Here is a 5,938-nt window from a genome sequence, read left to right on the forward strand (position 1 = left end):
AAAAAAAAAAAAAAAAAAAGAAAAGAAAAGAAAAAAATGGTACATTTTATGTTATCTCAATTAAAACAAGTGTTCAACAGTGATGTGGGCTAACTTGGGAAATCGTGACTTGTTAGTAGAGGGGGGCAAGGGAGGCTGGACCCTTACTGGGTGTTGGGGAGGGGTACTAGGATGAGGGGGAAGAGTGGAGGGGACCGCCAGAGATTCGGATCAGGATGGAGAATAACAGACGTGCTGACATTTTTTGAGCACTGACTGTGCCAGGCCCTGAGCTAAGTAATTACACTCATGGTATGGCGTCTTTTCCTGAGGCCACTGGGAGAGTCAGCTTACCATGGGACTGACGAGGATGCAGCCCCAGAGAGTGACAGTCACTGCCGCCTGCCCCAGTCTCCCTTCCAGACCTCCTCTCCTGGTCATGCTGCCCAGCCACTGGGCAGGCAGTCAGCACACAGCCTGCAGCAACCAGCTCAGCTGCACAGATTCACCGACAGACAGGTCACTCTTCCCAAGTCAGCCAGAGATCGCGTCCCTCCAGGGGCAGCCCACATCCGGTGGCTGGCCTCTGTGGGGATACAAAGGCCTGGCAATCTCCATGTGAAACCCCACACTCAGCATCTTTGAAAGAACATTCTGGCTTCTGGGCGTCCCCACGGGGCGGGCCCCAGCTGTTGCTGAGCCTGTGTGGCAGCCAGCCTTTTCCTCTGCCCCCTCCCACCTTCCTTCCCACCCCCAGCTCCTCCAACCCTGGTGCTGATCCCAAGGTTCCTCCAACATCCCCACCTGTGGCATTCAACTGGGCCATTCAGATGGACAGCACTGGAGCTGGGGCCAGGAAAGAGCCCCCGACCCGTCTTGGGCAGAGAAAAGTTGTTCACCCCAAGAGGGCCAGTCAGGCTTCTTGGGTGGCCCAGGTCCCCAGCACCCAGCCATGGCTTTAGAGACCACGGACCAGTGTGGCTCATGCTTCTCTTATCCCTGCTTCCCCTCACAATAGCAGAGCCACGCCACAGATGACACGGGTGCTAAATTCTCACAGCCAGATCTGCCTGTGAATGGCCTCTTACACATTTAAATTGGGCGGGATCCTTTGGGAACTGTAATTTTATTCATGGAGAGTGTGTCGTCTAATTTGAATACAGAAAATGTGCTTGAGAGATATGGCGGCTCAGATGGGTTCTTGTCTTCCTCCTCCTGTGGGCTTCTTGGCCTGGCCTGGCCGAGGCACACTGCGTGCCAGAGGAGGTGAGGGGTGCTGCCACCTCTGAGAAGAGAAAGAGTGGGAGGTGGAAGTCAGTTGAAACCTCCCAACCGTCAGACCACGGCCTGAACTTCGCTGTGTGTGACTGGAGTGCATTACTTAGCATCTCTGAGCCTTGATTTCCTCAGAGGTAAGTAACAAGAGCGCTTGGTTTCCAGGGTTGTAGGAGGGCTGCCTACCAGCCAATACCAGAGAGTACACAGCATGGAGTGTTTAGGTGTCAGCTATTCAGCATGCTGGGCACATAAGTTATTTGGACCACCCGATCCTCATTTTTTTTCTAAATAGCAAGAGGAAGATCGGCAGGAAAGGAGTTTTTCTTTTTTGATGTTCACTTAGCCACACATACTGTAAACATCTTTCCATATAAATAAATATATATACATATTTTAAATATACACTCATATACATTGATTGGTGATTGATTGATTGAGTCAGCATCTCACTCTGTCACCCAGGCTGGAGTGAAGTGGCATTCTCACGGCTTCTGCAGCCTTGACCTGTTGGGCTCAGGTGATTCTTCTGCCTCTGCCCTCCAAGTAGCTGGAACTACATGTGCCACCATGCCTGGCTAATTATTTGATTTACTGTAGTGACAAAGTCTCAACAAGTTGCCCAGGCTTATCTTGAACCCCTGGACTCAGGCAGTCCTCTCACCTCCCCCTCCCAAAGTGCAATGCCCCAAAGGGATTATGGGTGTGAGTCATGGTACCCAGCTTATATACATATATTTCTTTCTTTTTTTTTTTTTTTTTTGAGTTGGAGTCTCACTCTGTCACCCAGACTGGAGTGCAGACCTTGACCTGCTGGGCTCCGGTGATCCTTCTGCCTCAGCCTTCCAAGCAGCTGGAACTACAGGCGCGTGCTACCACATCCGGCTAATTTTTTGATTTATTGTAGAGATGAGGTCTTGCCAAGTTGCCCAGGCGGGACTCGAACCCGCGGGCTCAGGCAATCCACTCACCTTGGCCTCCCAAAGCGTACAGGTTGAGCCACCGGGCCCGGCCTATACATATTTTTCAAGAACAAGGTCTTACTCTGTTGCCCAGGCTGGTTTTCGAACATGTGAGTTCAAGAAATCCTCCCACCTCAGCCTTCGCCTAAAGTGCTGAGATTATAGGCATGAACCACCATGCCTGGCCTTATATTTATAGAATAAATTACTACAGTTAATATATCAAAAATATGATCCACCCCTTCATCCCCATCCCGTGTACAGCATGAAGGCTGCAAACACACCCTTCCTTCTCCCTATTCCGGCCCAAGAGGGTTGTGTCAAAACATAGCCCTGAGCACACTGCGGTGGCCTCTCAGGGGACCTCAGGAGGACGCTGGTGGGTGGGGAGGCCGATGGGCGGGGGAGGGGATCCGATTTGGCGGCCACCTGGGGAAGATGTTTCTGTGCTCTGTTTTGTGGTTGCTGATAAATCTGATCAAGCTTGAGTGAGAATACGAGTTTATGCATTGAAAGAAGAGTCTCGAACCGGGCATGGTGGCTCACGCCTGTAATCCCAGCACTTTGGGAGGTCAAGGCAAGAGGATTGCCTGAGCCCAGGGCTTTGAGACCAACCTGGGCAACTTGACGAGACCTCATCTCTACAATAAATAAAACAAATTAGCCAGGTGTGGTGACACGCTTTTGTGGTTCCAGCTACTTGGAAGGCTGAGGGGGAAGGATCGCCTGAGCATAGCAGGTGGAGGCTGCGGTGGCCGGGAGGGGCTGCTGCACTCCAGCTTGGACAACAGAGTGAGACTCCTACTCAAAAAGAAAAAGAAGGAAAGAAAGAAGAGTCTCCATCCAGTCTCTCTCAGCACACAACCATAGCTGTGTCTGCCTTTAGACTGGCCATGGAAATGCAGCATCAGGAGGAAAGAAGGGCAGTAGGGGAGCGGTGTTTACCTAGCTCCATGGGGGGAGGGGGGGGTGGAAGTGCACGGGAGGGAAGACAGGCAGAGGAGAGTGAGGAAGTCCAATCGCACGCCAGGAGTGTGACACCACCAGGAAAGACAAGTATGGTAGGGCCCGCTTGGCACTATGAAGAACTCTACAATGAATACCAAATAGTGCTGAGTGAACAAATGGCCTCCAAATAACCCATACTTGCTATGACCATCGTTTGCAATGTCAAGCATCAGAAGGGCGAGGGGAGGGGCAGATAGGGCTGGGCTTGTGGGGCTGCAACCTTGCTGTCTGCACAGCTGAGCGGACCGCCTGAAGAGTTACTCCAGACTTGACATCAAGGCCTGACTGGCAGTGACTGAGGTTGTGGACAGGAGAGACCACTCAGGAGGGCCCTAGGGTGCCTGACGGACCAGGCTGCACCTGTCCTGGGGAGGCAGGGAGGTCTTTCAGACAGGCTTCCCAGTGGCAAAGGGGCGGCTGGGGAGGACGTGAGGCCTTCATTGCTGCGGGTGTGCAGCCCCTGTTGGTGACAACATGCTGGGCTGTTTCTCATCTGGGATGTTCTCTCTCTGGGATCTTTGAGGACACAGGGGTTCAGCTCCTGGAAGTCCTTGCTGGGAGTTGAACACACAAGCAGATTAGAATGAGCTTCTCTTGGGTGAGGCTTCAGAACTGGGCCCTTGCTGCCTGTCTGCCTGGTGCGGGTGAATCTCCATGTCAGCAGCTTGCAGAATACACAGGAATTGGGGCAGGGCTGCGGGCGGTACCCCTGTGGAAAACCTGGCTTCAGACCTAGGGATGACCAGGACAGGATCACGTCTGAGCTGGGTCCCCATTCATCTAGCTGTTCCTTGTACAGAGGGGGATACCGAGGCTGAGGGGAGATGACTTGTCTAGGGACACACAGCTTGTCTGGAACTCATCAGGTCTTGGGCCTCCCGTCTCGAGTCCTTCTTTGGCCAGCTGCCATTTCTTTTTTTTTTTTTTTTTGAGTTGGAGTCTCACTCTGTCACCCAGACTGGAGTGCAGTGACCGCTCCTGGCCACCGCAGCCTCGACCTGCTGGGCTCCGGCGATCCTTCCGCCTCAGCCTTCCGAGTAGCCAGAATTACAGGCATGCACTACCATGCCCGGCTGATTTTTTGATTTATTGTAGAGATGAGCTCTCGCTGCCCAGGCGGGTCTCAAACCGCGGGCTCAGGCAATCCACTCACCTCAGCCTCCCAAGGGTGCAGGATTACAGGCTGAGCCACCGAGCCCGGCTCAGCTGCCATTTCTACCACCGGGCAGCTTTCAGGAGATGTTCTTTTCTTTGTCCAAAGCAGAAAGAGTGACTTTAGGGCTGGGGTAGGGGAAGGGATGTCAAAGGGCAAACCAGGTCAATGAGCCCACCTAGCCCACAGGGTCAGAGGTCACTGGGGCAACCCTCCAGCCTGTGGATTGGCCTCCCCTGTCCCCCTCTCATGGGGAACCTGCTAATAGGTCTCCTCCTGTAACCGCCTCCTTGTTTCTTGGACAGGATAAATGTTTGACCTTTGGACAAGATTATCTTCTGTACAAAACAGGATTGTTATCACCTAATTGAAAATAATTATCCAATGCAAATTGAATTCAACTTATCTCACCGGAAATCAAGAAGTGAGTATTCTGGGTGGTTTCACTGCTGCAAAGACAGATATTTTAAGTAAATGAAAGTAATGAGATGCAGGCTGCTCATTCGGCAGGAAGCCCTGGGAAATCTGTGGGTCTTTCTTGAACTGACCTCGATGGCCAGGAAGCCTGTTTCACCCCCTTGTCCACACCAGGTTTGTCTTAATGGATCTGTCCTAGAGGAAAGGTTCTTCTTCTTCTTCTTCTTTTTTTTTTTTTTTTTTTTTTGAGTTTGGAGTCTCACTCTGTCACCCAGGCTGGAGTGCAGTGGCACATTCATGGCCACTGCAGCCTCAACCTGCTGGGCTCAGGTGATCCTTCCGCCTCAGCTTTCCAAGTAGCTGGAACTACAGGCACGCGACACCATGCCCAGCTAATTTTTTGATTTATTGTAGAGATAAGGTCTCACCAAGTTGCCTGGGCTGGTCTCGAACCTGTAGGCTCAGACAATCCTCTCACCTCGGCCTCTCAAAGTGCTGGAATTATAGGTGTGAGCCACCATGCCCAGCTAGGAAATGTTCTTCAAGAGCTGCTGGCCGTGGGTTAGCTGAGTGTGGCAGGGGTGGATACAATCCCATGCAGTGGTTCGGCCCCTGGGGGGGTTATCTTGACAGACACGGACCCCAGCCTCATCCAGAAACAAGGAGAAACAAAGGGAGGTGGGGAGCAGAGAGCAGCGCTGACAGAAGTCTAACGCAGGGAGGTCACTTCTCCTCTTCCTCTGTGCTCTCCATCCTGGGCACTGGGATCTTCATCCACCCAGGTACCTGAGCCAGACTGAATTCTTAGAGGTTTTCCCTCAGCCTCTTCCCACTTGCTGACTGATCGCCAACTCCACTGACTTTCCTATGTGTTTTTTGACTTTGTCTACTTATTTCCATGCCCCTGTATCAGCTAGCCACTGCTGCAGCAATACTGCATAACAAACAGCCCCAGAATCTCCGTGGCCTGCAGCGACAGGCATTCCTTCTCAGGGCTGGCGTGCCACTGACCTTGGCTGGGCTCGCTCAGGAGTTGGCAAGCTGGTGAGCAGAGTTCCCACGTGTCTCTCGTCCTGCTAGGGGGCTCCCGGACATATCCTGTGGCGATGGAGGTGGATGCCCGAGAGGGGAAGCGGAAATATGT

Source organism: Carlito syrichta, unplaced genomic scaffold, assembly GCF_000164805.1.
Source record: "Carlito syrichta isolate Samal-C Ts95f unplaced genomic scaffold, Tarsius_syrichta-2.0.1 Scaffold316346, whole genome shotgun sequence".
Taxonomy (NCBI): Eukaryota; Metazoa; Chordata; class Mammalia; order Primates; family Tarsiidae; genus Carlito; species Carlito syrichta.